Below are 13,768 nucleotides of genomic sequence, written 5' to 3' on the forward strand. Positions count from 1 at the left end.
ACAAGATTATTATCCCTGAGCACCGGCCGAGAGTCAGTTATCGCACATCCTAATAAAAACGTTCACAAGGTTTAAAAATCCACCTACTCCCATTCCCCCCAAAAACATCACGTTTCAAAACGCAGATACTCCCAGTACCCCCAAAAAAGTAGGTTTCAAAACGCACATATTCCCAGTCCCTCCAATAAAGCAGAGACAAATCGCAGATATATATTCCCAGTACCCAACGGCCGGTATCAAATCCTAGATTATAGCAGCCCCCAACGGCAGATTTCAAATCCCAGATATTAGCAGCTCCCAACGGCAGGTTTCAAATCCCAGATATTAGCAGCTCCCAACGGCAGGTTTCAAATCCCAGATATTAGCAGCTCCCAACGGCAAGTTTCAAATCCCAGATATTAGCAGCTCCCAACGGCAGGTTTCAAATCCCAGATATTAAATTCCTATTTATTTGCAATATCAATAACTATTCAAATCGTTATATCTCAAACAAAGACTCTACTTATTAAAAAAATTGCCGTGAAATAAAGATTTCAAATCGCAATTTATATTTTTCAAACTAATTGGAAGGGAGGAGTTACGTCTGGCGTGGCTTAAAAAGCCAACTCTACCATACCACGATTTTGAAATATATTTATTGCTTCACAGCCTCCTATTCGTTCTACAGTACTTAGTATGTTTACACATAATTTTGAATTATTTAAACTTCCATCGACATCTGCGAGTAACAAAGGTTTCTGGGTTCTAACTAAGAAAGCCGTATTTACGTTCCGAGAGCGCATTAAGGCTCCTCAGAGAAGTCCGCACTTCTCTCGGAACTTCATACTTTTATTACGATTTCATTTACATTTCAATAAAACCAAATTTCAAGTCATCTCGGTCCTCCCAGTATTGCCAATGTTCAAACGTTCAATTTCGCAAGGGTGCAACCGAAATTTCCCGCCGATAGTTATTATTTCCCGACGGGAGTTTTACGTTTTATGTAAGCACCGTTAACATTGCCTGCAAAGCACTGTATACGAAACTGTAATGCAAGAAATGGAGCAAGAAAAAAAATTCTGAGGTCTAATGAAAAAAAATAAGAGATGTATAACTAATTTATTTAGATATGAATACATTTGAAGTTTATGTAACTCCAAATGGCGAGGTTCTGGTTTGAACTTAACACAATGTTTCTAGCTTCAAAGCTGGTTCTTACAATACAGCAAGAATTTAAACACTCATTGCCCATTTTGTTTCCTTTTTTTTAACGTCGGTCAACTTAGAAAATTTTCTTTCAGCTTCTGCGTTTGAAATGGGCAAGGAAATGACTAAAGCGGTCAGGCGGCTCAAATTTTAAATTTTAATTTATAATCGAAATCTTTGACATGAGATAATTTGTTTCCAAAATCGTCTAATTTTACAGCGGTTCATTCTTCTTTCTCTCTTTCATTGACCGAAAATGGTAGGCTTCTCCATTCTGTCGCTAAATTTATTAAAGTCTCCAAAACTATTGGCCAATTCAGTAAGGTCGCTCAGATCATTCCTTTCTTTTGCCCAAAGGGCGACTTAGGGGTTCTATAAACTTGAAACTCTCGTAGAGACTATTATTTAAAGGAAGCCTACTTTGTATTTCTTTTAGCACTTTAATGTAAAATTTTTTTCTAATTTTATCTTGTTCATGTTTCGTCTCTTTTGGCAGTGTGCGCATGAACGCTTCGGCTTCTGGGCCAAGATAGACTTTATCATGAGTAACATGATTTCTTGGGTTATCAGGTGCAATCGTTTTGAAATTATCATTTTGAACTTCAGGATTCAGAAAAGTTTGCCCTAGTTCCCTAATAAAGTTTCTCAGAGTTTTCAGCTAGCTTATTCACCAATATTTTCCGTGATTGGAAAAAAGCCTTAAATGAATTGAAGTAATTCAAAGCATGCATCATAAAATAGAAATAAGTTTTGTGTAAAGATTACTTAATTCGTTTAAAATTGTTTCTCCACTTTTACAAGCCATCTTCAACAACAGCTTGTTAAAAATAATGTTCTAGAGCGCTCCAATGGTATTAAACAAGAATGGAGACAAAACCATCTGGTGTTTGATAGTTTTAAAAACGTTTTTGATTCTAAACTAAGTATTCTTGAAATTCAGTCAACAAGGCGCATCTTTTTGCGCTTCTTGATATACCCATAATTAACTCCTCGCAAGATCTTGGAAGTTTAGCACAAGCCTAACTCGCGACTAAGGCGGCAGAATGGCAAATAAATTTTAGTAAACTTACTTTCAATACGTCTACTTTTATTCTACTCATGAAGGAATTGTTTACTCCCACCATAATAGCACAACCATCTGAAACCACAGCTATAATGTTTTCAATGGGAACAGTGCTTTTTTAAACATTGCTTAAATGCTTCATATAATTATTCAGCTGAACAATCTTTTGCATCCAGTTCTGTCAGCTTCTTGTATTTGTTATATTCTTCACGTTTAACACATGCTTAGCAGCCTTTGCATGCTTTTCCAGTTCACTTTCCCACAATTAATTTTGTGTTGCAAGCTGTACAAAGAGCTTTTAAAGGCTCGTTTTTCAACCCTCTCAACCAACCCTTGAATTGATCCATTTGCAGGTTTTTAACTTTTATCTGGAAGATTTAGGTCCAGAAGAAGCTTTAGCGCCTTTTTCAGATGTAGTAAATCCTTGTCTCTTTGATTTCGGTGGTGTTGAATAACCATACAAACTTTCGTCAGATTTTTCAGATATTTTTATACCAATGCACGTGCTTATTGCGTAATTATACTTCTTAAATCAAGTGAAAACTAGAGTTCACAATCTCTTCGGATGCGCTGACAGTAGAGAACGATTTTGCGCGCAAAGATAGCAAAAAACTGGATATTTCTAGCGTCAGTAGTACCTGTACTGGATACCCCCGTTGGTTTGTTTAGGTCATTCCCCCTTTTTTATTACTATTGACACCCAAGCTAATCCAATGTTGTCCTGGCTCGTTTGATTGTTAAAAACCATATAGTAATCTCCTTTCCTTTTTTAGCGATGAAATCGGAAGGGAAAACCCCGTAAAATTCTCTACCGCAAATTTTGGAAAGAATAGATTCCAACTGCAGGGTATCCATTTTCTTTCCTCGGTTATGAGGGGTTGTATAATTATACGTGATACCTCTGTCCCTGGATACTTTCAATGTTGATTCGAATTCGGAAAATAAAATGACTGTTATATTGTCAGTTAAAGCCGTTTTAATTTTTAAAAGTAACTGTAAAGATCCCGTCTTAATCGGCTCTAAATGTTCTAAACCCCGTAGTTCATCCACGGTAAGAGGGATGACGAATAATGAATTTCCACTCACGTATTCGTCGTATAGCTAGTAGCTATCCGTGTTTTCCCATCATACGATTTAGATATTGTTACTTCATTTCTAAATTCACGGGGAATTACCTGGATCATGGAGTTATAAATCTCTTCTATACTAACATAATAGCCGGGTGTGATATTGAGTTCAATATATTCGTCTATTTGGGAAATTTCCTGCGTTTCGCCAATTAATGACGTTTCGGAGTTTATAATTACCCCCGGTTCCATGTCCTCAACATGTGGTAATTCATCATACCTAACTATCCCCCGAAACACGACCCAACCCTCATTATCCTCTTTACTCTTAAACCGTAATAATTTAGCCAATTCAGGACTAAATTTAACCAAAACCCCAATTGAAACTTCAATTTCAGCGTACATTTTCATTATAGTTTTAATCTCTTTAGAATTCGAATCTGTCGTAAATCTTTTACTTTCAAAAAGTCTAAAATTGAATCGTCCATCGGAATTACTGTAGCCGAGATTGTGAAGCCATTCCTCTAAAAGTCTGTATAATTCATAACCCCCCGCGGACCGTTTACCTTTACCAAATTTTTCCCAGTCCATGACGTGTGTTGAGGAATTTTCAATAACTTTTTCAGATGAAACTAAGTGAAAATGGGTACAGTCATCCGGGACATTTTCATATTGCAAAGGCATTATCAACTCTTTCAACCCGCATTCAGAGTTCCCGTGTAAATGTATTTCTTTTGGTAATAAAATCTTAAACTTACTACTACAATTGTCATTGAAAACATCCAAAGACGCGGTTGATATGCAATGAATATAAAACGCGTCCATTATGATGAGAGTCGTACCATCTTATGATCAGGATAAATAAAAAGAGCTGTCATATATATATATTGTTAAATGTTTAATGATATAAAACAGACACACCAATATTTCTCTAAAAGAGAAATCACGGTTAAAAAGACATTTTTACTGGTATACACAGACAAAACAGATTATTTCTTTTCTGAAAATAGCAAACTTAAATTTAAAAAAGCTATTAAACAGATGGAAATTCCCAAAAATAAAGTACACTACGTAATTACCTCTCCGAGTGACGTATGTCACGGAGAGGTTCTAATTTCGACGTGTCTGTGTGTCTGTGTGTCTGTCTGTCTGTCCGTTGTTACACCCACGTGACCGCGTTCGCAGTTTGCAAATCGGAGCAAACGTGTATTCAATTTCCAGACCGAATTTACAGTCCCGGAAATTGTATTCCACTTACAGGCTATTACTCCATTGCCTGTCTAACAACTCTGTTCATTTGTCCACCCCACATTGACACCAGTTTGAACTTACTAGCTTCTAAACACCACCATCTCCTAGTCTTTCGCCCATTCCACATAGACACCAGCCAGTACTTACTGGCTTCTAAACACCACCACCTTCTCGTCTTTGTCCATTCCACATGGACACCAGTCTGTACACCTGGCTTCTAACACCACCATCTTCTGGTCTTTGTTTTTGTCCATCCCCCATGGACACCAGTCTGTACACCTGGCTTCTAACACCACCATCTTCTGGTCTTTGTTTTTGTCCATCCCACATGGACACCAGTCTGTACACCTGGCTTCTAACACCACCATCTTCTGGTCTTTGTTTTTGTCCATCCCACATGGACACCAGTCTGTACACCTGGCTTCTAACACCACCATCATCCTTAAGGTTAAGACATACGCGGCGATCGGCTAGGGTTACGAGAAACGTCTAGCCTTCCAATGGATGGGTCTTCCTCCAAGGTTCACGCAATTGCGATGTTCTTATCTACAGCTGCGATTCGAATCCTTTATATACTACCTATTTGAGTAAGGCAAAACAACAGTCATATCCTTCAATTCAAACGTCAATATTAGTCAAGTCTCTGAAGGTTGTTTAATTATTCTTTTTTAAAACGATGTAACGCTCAATAAGGCGAACAACTAACGAAGAAAATATTAAATATTAATTATATTTATTTTAATATTTAAGATAATCTCTTTTCTCAATTCAAAATTAATACGGAAAGAGTTAAAAAGCAGTCTATTTTTTTTTGTCTGTTTGTGTCTGTCCGTTATCACACTAGTGCGCCGACTTAGCAGTTCGCTTTGTTTTGATGTGTTAAGAAATCCTACAGAACCTTAATATTCACCTTTTCCATAATATAAAGTGAATATGTGGAAATCTTTTTCGTAATTTCGATGCATTTAGTACTTTTGTAGCTTTAAAGCTCTGTTTCATTTTGATATTCCAAAGATTTTTTTAAATATTGTTATTTGAAATGGCAGTTTATATATTACTTAAGCTATACTACATCTGTATATAGAATAATCCTTGGTTTAATTATTTCATGACGAAAGCTATGGCCTGGATTCTGTCGGGTAAATCAAGTTTGATCCGCAATAGGCTTAGTGAACCAAAGAGTGAATCAGAGGTGGAGTAAACTCTGGGTTTTGATAATCGTGTCTGTAATGAAGGGACATTAACGGTTCAGAGTGAGCCGAAAGTTAAATACACGTTTAAATAATTAGATTTAGATTTTATAATAATAGAAGAAAGCATCATGGTAGCAATTAGATCAGTGAAAGGGCTAATCGTTATCGGATCATAGCTTTGAAGTTTTCATTCTTATTCCATAATATAAAGTGAATATACGGTAAACAGCTGAAGTGTAGACTTCATTTCCTGTGCTTTTCCCCATCGACTGATTTCCATGTGTCCAAGATTTACCCTTTTTGGATGTAAAATGTCGTCTGCTTTACTGTATATTCGCTATGCTTGGAATACTGCTTCAGTGTTTCGTAAATTTTACTTCAAAAAAGAGAAATAATTCCATATCTAGGTAAATAAGTTTGTAGTAGTAGACCTCTTGACTCGGAGAGGTAATATTTTGGTTTTCCCAACTTGTTAAAAATATAAAATGAAATTAAATATTTAATTTCAGTTTCATAACTGGTGGAGAAACGGGAAGTAATTGTATCGTGTTTATTTTTTTGATTCGTAAGATCGGTTTTAAAGTCTTCTAAATTTAACAAACTATTAACTACGTTGGTAGTTTCTTGAGAGTTCTCGGGGACGCGGTTTAAAACGGTTTGATAAAAGATTATATAATGTAATAGCTCATTCATCAGTAAATTTTGAACGGCTTGATCGAAGAACGAGGAAACTCTATCACTCCAATCTAAGGTCATACAGAGGTGCCCCAGTTGGTTTTCGTAAGAGTTTTGGCAACCAACACACGAACTCTCTGCTATTTTATTTATTTCTCTCGTAAGAAGATAAGCTAATGTTTGTTGCGCTTCAAAATCCTCCCTCAATTTAGAAGGTGAAAATATAAAATTTATTGTTGGAATTAGATATTTTAGATAATTCCATTCTTCCCAGTAATAGAACACAAATTTGTTTCTGACGTGTTATGTTCTACTCCCGTGTTTAAAATAGGTATCCACACCCTATCGGTATTGTGTTCCGACAAAGGGTAAATTAACTGGGCGGGTGATAAAAGCAAATGATCATGACCTCTAAACGAATTTGAAAGTCGGATATTATTTTTCAAATCATTCAATTTCGCGATGTGTGTATCGGCTAGTACGACACCGTCTTGCGTTGGTAACCATCTTTTAATCTCGGTTGAATATCGGAATGAACGAATATTTAAAAACCTATTTCCATTGTTCTTTTGTCTTGAAAATGTAACATATTCGACTAGAGTTCCATCTTTCTTTCTATAAGTCGATCCTAATGGCGCTTTAAACAATAGATCAAACCCACGTTTGTTGTCGTGTAACGAAGGATCGGAAGAGTCCATGTTGCAAACATCCGGGCTGTAATAGGAAGCTAATCATTAACACTATTAAAGAAGAATGAAAGCTTCTAACCTCAACCTCTCCTCTTATGTGATTTTAGTTCCGATTTCCTAGACTCTTTTTTCTTAGCTCGAGTACGATGAAACCTTTTTTTTTAAATCGGACCCAACTTCGAATTTATGGTGGAAATAAGCTGCTGAAATCTTACGACATCGTATGAGAAATAGTTTATTCTATTTTCACGTTCAATATAATATATTACGGGTATATTGTTGAAAAGAACTTTTTCATTTTAATAAACGTCAAAACGTGATGCGAGGGCGTGTTTTCAGATTAATCGTTGCGGGTGAATTAATAATGGATAGTTATTTCTTCGGTTTTTAATGTATATCAGATTTTTTATGAAAATAAGTCCTACCTGATCTATCGTAGAAAGCACCGATTATGAGTTTATGGTATTTTTAAATGACTTATTTGACCACGTACGAAACTAGTTCGAGGTGGGATTAACTAGCGATAAAAATGTTACCGCTTTCCATCGTAACTAAAATACCTCAATAAGGATTATAGGTATTGTCGTAGGTGAGTTTCAATTCTTTCAGATTGTATATGTACTACACTATACTAATTTATTAGTTCCAGTGATAGAGTATAATAGTATCGGCCCATCCTTCAAGAACCATCATTCCCGAATAAGATTTTCGGGATAAAGCCGCATTTTAGTATAGAAAATGTCCTCGAGTCTTCTTGCCGTTGGCGAGGAAGTAATAGCAATATTAAGATACACGGCCATCCTGGGGCCAATACACGGGAGAATTGACCTCCCAACATTCACCTTCCGAGATTGATTTGATTCATTTTTATATTAAAAATTAAATATCACGACGACGTTTTTATTCATTTGTTTAAGGTTTTGGTGCGTTCCATCCATATCGGCTTCGTCATCCGATTAGACCAGAGATTTCATCCATCGATGTCTCTGTGTCACACCACCCCAATATGGACCGGCTCCTTAGAAAAATAAGATGGGAAAAAAGCACCGTACAGGTGTGTTTTTTCTCTCTCTCTCGCTTAATTACATCATTGTTCCATGTTTCCTTTATTTCTTCACTAGGTGAGGAAGTTGGAAACCTTCATACTAGAGCATGATAAGTCCTGGTCTTAAAGACTTTTTGAGAGTCAGGGCAGCGGAATGTAATCGTAGAAATAAAAAATAAGAAAATGTAATCGTAAAAAAAGCGAGAACCTGAAGTTCCAAAATAAATTAAAATTTTCGTATTTTCTAGCTTCTATGAAAATGAACTTTTACAGCTAATTATTTTCATGAAAATTTAATATTAAAATGACATAACGTGCAATACCACCCTTACAGCAAAACTTTTAAATTTCATTACAAAGAAGATAAAGCCATGTTAACATATTATTAGTATCGAGAAAGAATTCTAGGCTCAGAATTTATTTGGAATTATACATTTCTTTCGAGCATTCCTAGTAGCCTATTCTAGCCCCAAAAATTCATCCGCATTCGGGATAAGAGTAACGCTGAGAAATATTTCAATGATTGCGGATATTTCGAAAAACATAAAAAGAAGTCCAATGAAGTCACGCTTAGTTACTTGATAGTGCCGAGTGTTTGTAGAATTTAATCATGTAGCCAGTTTTCTCTCCTTGTTTATTCAAATCAAGTAGTGGCGAAAACTGGTAAAAATGTGACAGCATAATTCGGATTGTGATCTTTAACGATGGCCATCTTGACAGTGCTGACGACGTCGCAATAGAATTAGTCTTCTTTGGCGACGTGGCAGTAAGACTTAGTCTTCTTTGGCGACGTGGCAGTACGACTTAGTCTTCTTTGGCGCCGCCGCTTGTGAGCTAGGCGAGGGATCAGGGTCCTCAGTCCTAGATCTCCTTCCAGTAAAGGTGGTAGCTTCTCTTGCACCAGGCGTAGAGTTCGTACCCGGGACGTTACTCCCAGCACCCGCAGGTACCGGAGTCCTATCTCGGCCCATATCTCCTGCACCCAGTGCAGAGTTCTGGCCACCCTGGTGGATTGTTTTCTTCGACGGTTGATTTTCGCCTCCTATTAGCCTCACACCCCCCCCGTCGTTAATGTAAACTCCTTCGATAAATTTTCTTTTAAATAGATCGGATTCTTTATATAAAATTTTTGGTTCCTCAAAATTAATAATACAGTTTTTTGTATTAATATCCAAGATATGATTGGCCATGCCATTTTTTAAATCGCCTGTCTTTATACAATATTTATGTTGAGAAAATTTTGTTTCCCCTACGTATTTTTTGTTACAACTACAATTAAACTGATATACTACACAACGCTCAATTTTTATGTTGCTGTTACATGACTTCTTTGGCTATTTTTAAATATCTGGTTTTGGTTTTTCCCTATTTTTGACACTACTCTAAAATTAAATTTACTTTTCAAAATCCTATTAGCTAACTCACTTTTATTTTTCACATAAGGTAACACTAGAGTTGGTTCTGTTTTTTATTCTTATTTTAAGGTCTTAAGTCGTGAGAGTTAAAAATTCCAGAAATCAAAGGCTTTGGGTAACCGGGACTAATTAGTTGTTTACCAATAATTTGTTTGTCCCTTTCCGGTGTGTCAGAAATATATTCAATTCTATGTAATCTGTCTAATAAAACGTTAAGTCGCGTGGACGAAATCTTATTAAGTAAGGGTTTAGACTTTGTTCCTTTCAAAAAGGATGTTTTTTTTGGACGTGGCTGCAAGTACGGAAAGTTTTTTAAGTAAACAACTCAATCTCTCGGATAAGGAAAAACAAGAAAATAGATTTATCATCAAAACTAACTTTAATTCGACCAAGAATAACTCTGCTACAAATAATTTAACCACTGGTGAAAAATTTGTTCTTAAAAGGTTTATGCTAGATAGTTCTATAAAAATTCTAAGTGCGGACAAAGGTGGTAGAGTAGTGGTGTTAAATGCTAGTGACTATAATGAAAAAATGTTTCACTTGTTAAATAACTCTGGGGACTATGTTAAACTAAATTGAGACATTACAGTTAAGGTTGATAAAATCGTCAGGGATAAGATTAGAGATTGTATCTCTAAGAAAGAACTTGATAGTAAGCAATATTTTAGACTGATCTCAAATAACTTAAAAACCCCGTGCATTTATGGTTTACCGAAAATATACAAAGTCAACTGCCCCTTGCGCCCAATTGTATCTTCCCGAGATAGCCCAACGTATTGGCTTGCACGATATCTGGTCCATATCTTGTCCCCTATCGTAGGTAATACCTCCCAACACGTTGTCAATTCATATGATTTCGTAGATAAAATTAGAAAGGTAAAATTAGGACAGTCTGATCGCATGTTTAGTTTAGATGTAGTTAGCTTATTTACAAATGTTCCTTTTGATGGCGTAATAGAGGTTTTAAGTATGAGACTTTTCTGAATGGAAGAAACGAACAGACTTATGTCTTGATTCTATTTTAGACCTGGCAAAGGTTTGCTGTGATAGCACCTTTTTCACTTTTTAAGGGGATTTCTACTCCCAAACTAGGGGACTGGCTATGGGTAACCCACTATCTCCACTTTTAGCCAATTTATACATGGAATATTTAGAATCCAAGATCCTATCTTCCAATAGAAACAGTCGCCATATCAAACTATGGTTAAGATATGTAGACGATATTTTTTTAGTTTTTCAAAATACTAGAGGGGGAATAACTAAACTTCTCGATTTTGTTAATTCACTGGATAATTCTATTAAATTTACATTAGAGGAAGAAAAAGTTGGGGAACTTCCATTTTTAGATGTTTTAATAATAATAATAATAATATTTATTTCCCAATAAATAAATTGGAGGCCAACAAGAAAAGGAGTAACTCCCAGTACAAAGCTTGTTGACCCAGACAAATACAAAAAAGAAAAAAAATACATAAATTAAATTAAAACAAAGAAAATTATTAAAACCAATAGTCATAATTATTAAAAACTGTCATTGTAGACAAAGACGGGAAAGTGTAAAAGATAAGTGTAGAAAATGAATTGCCAGAAGTATAAGATATTAAAATTTTTACTTTTGAAGACATGATCATAAAACATCGATTGTTTTAAAAAATTCTTATCTTAGTTTTTTTCGCCAATTTTCATTAAACTCAATATATTTTTCTACATTATTTACACAGGTTTTTTGCTCTATATAGTAGTTCCAGAAAAAAATGCTATCTTCAAGTTTTTTGATACTAGGTTTTAGTTCAAATACTCCAATTTTTATATTTTATAATTGGAAATATTGCCAAGCAGAAAATTACAAAGGCCGTTTGACTGTGATGTAGTTATTAATGTTCAAAAGATATTTTGGGACCTATACATCACGTTAATTTTGATCCTTTTAAAACTTTCAAAATAACGACTACGATTTTCACACAGTTTTTTGTTCAACCATTTTCTGACCGAGTACTCAAAACTCATTGTAAATTTTTGGTATAAAAATGTACACGCGTACTGGTTCTGAAATGATGCACTTGTTTCATGACAAAATATTTTGACTAATTTTTGTGAAAAAAACTAAGATAAGAATTTTTTTAAATAATCGACGTTTTATGATCATGTCTTCAAAAGTAAAAATTTTAATATCTGTTACTTCTGGCAATTCATTTTCTACACTTTTCTTTTACACTTTCCCGTCTTTGTCTACAATGACAGTTTTTATTAATATCTGTTACTTCAGTCTTAATATTAATTCAAATTCAGAAACCTTAGGAGAGTAAAAGTATTAGGGCATTGTGCATACATTAGTTAACGCGTTTGAACCAACCAACCATCTATTATAAAACTGTCATTCCTGACTGCTTGACTTGACAATGAACGTCCGGTCAAACTCAAATTGCTTTCCCGTCATTTTCACATGCAAATACAGAGGAAGCTGTACATAGTTATACCACAAAAAGATTCCGTACACCTGAGCACCAAAACATGTCATATACTTATCAAGTTCAATTACCAGTCATCGGTAATCTAGCTTAATTACCAGTCGTCGGTAATCTAGCTTAATTACCAGTCGTCGGTAATCCAGCTTAATTACCAGTCGTCGGTAATCCAGCTTAATTACCAGTCGTCGGTAATCTAGCTTAATTACCAGTCGTCGGTAATCTAGCTTAATTACAAGTCGTCGGTAATCTAGCATAATTACCAGTCGTCGGTAATCTAGCTTAATTACCAGTCGTCGGTAATCTAGCTTAATTACCAGTCGTCGCTGATCTAGCTTAATTTCCAATCGTCAGTAATCTAGCTTAATTACCAGTCGTCGGTAATTTAGCTTAATTACCAGTCGTCGGTAATCAAGCTTAATTACCAGTCGTCGGTAATCTAGCTTAATTACCAGTCGTCGCTGATCTAGCTTAATTTCCAGTCGTTGGTAATCTAGCTTAATTACCAGTCGTCGCTGATCTAGCTTAATTACCAGTCGTCGGTATTCTAGCTTAATTACCAGTCGTCGGTATTCTAGCTTAATTACCAGTCGTCGCTGATCTAGCTTAATTACCAGTCGTCGGTATTCTAGCTTAACTACCAGTCGTCGGTAATCTAGCTTAATTACCAGTCGTCGGTAATCAAGCTTAATTACCAGTCGTCGGTAATCTAGCTTAATTACCAGTCGTCGGTAATCTAGCTTAATTACCAGTCGTCGGTAATCTAGCTTAATTACCAGTCGTCGGTAATCTAGCTTAATTACCAGTCGTCGCTGATCTAGCTTAATTACCAGTCGTCGGTAATCTAGCTTAATTACCAGTCGTCGCTGATCTAGCTTAATTTCCAGTCGTCGGTAATCTAGCTTAATTACCAGTCGTCGCTGATCTAGGTTAATTACCAGTCGTCGGTATTTTAGCTTAATTACCAGTCGTCGGTATTTTAGCTTAATTACCAGTCGTCGGTAATCTAGCTTAATTACCAGTCGTCGGTAATTTGGCTTAATTATCTGTCGTCGTTAATCTAGCTTAATTACCAGTCGTCGGTAATCAAGCTTAATTACCAGTCGTCGGTAATCTAGCTTAATTACCAGTCGTCGGTAATTTGGCTTAATTATCTGTCGTCGTTAATCTAGCTTAATTACCAGTCGTCGGTAATCAAGCTTAATTACCAGTCGTCGCTGATCTAGCTTAATTTCCAGTCGTCGGTAATCTAGCTTAATTACCAGTCGTCGCTGATCTAGGTTAATTACCAGTCGTCGGTATTTTAGCTTAATTACCAGTCTTCGGTAATCAAGCTTAATTACCAGTCGTCGGTAATCTAGCTTAATTACCAGTCGTCGGTAATCTAGCTTAATTACCAGTCGTCGGTAATCTAGCTTAATTACCAGTCGTCGGTAATCTAGCTTAATTACCAGTCGTCGCTGATCTAGCTTAATTACCAGTCGTCGGTAATCTAGCTTAATTACCAGTCGTCGCTGATCTAGCTTAATTTCCAGTCGTCGGTAATCTAGCTTAATTACCAGTCGTCGCTGATCTAGGTTAATTACCAGTCGTCGGTATTTTAGCTTAATTACCAGTCGTCGGTAATCTAGCTTAATTACCAGTCGTCGGTAATTTGGCTTAATTATCTGTCGTCGTTAATCTAGCTTAATTACCAGTCGTCGGTAATCAAGCTTAA

This window comes from Phalangium opilio, unplaced genomic scaffold (genome assembly GCF_054372755.1).
Source record: "Phalangium opilio isolate 3A_F unplaced genomic scaffold, DU_Popi_V2 ptg000039l_1, whole genome shotgun sequence".
Classification (NCBI taxonomy): Eukaryota; Metazoa; Arthropoda; class Arachnida; order Opiliones; family Phalangiidae; genus Phalangium; species Phalangium opilio.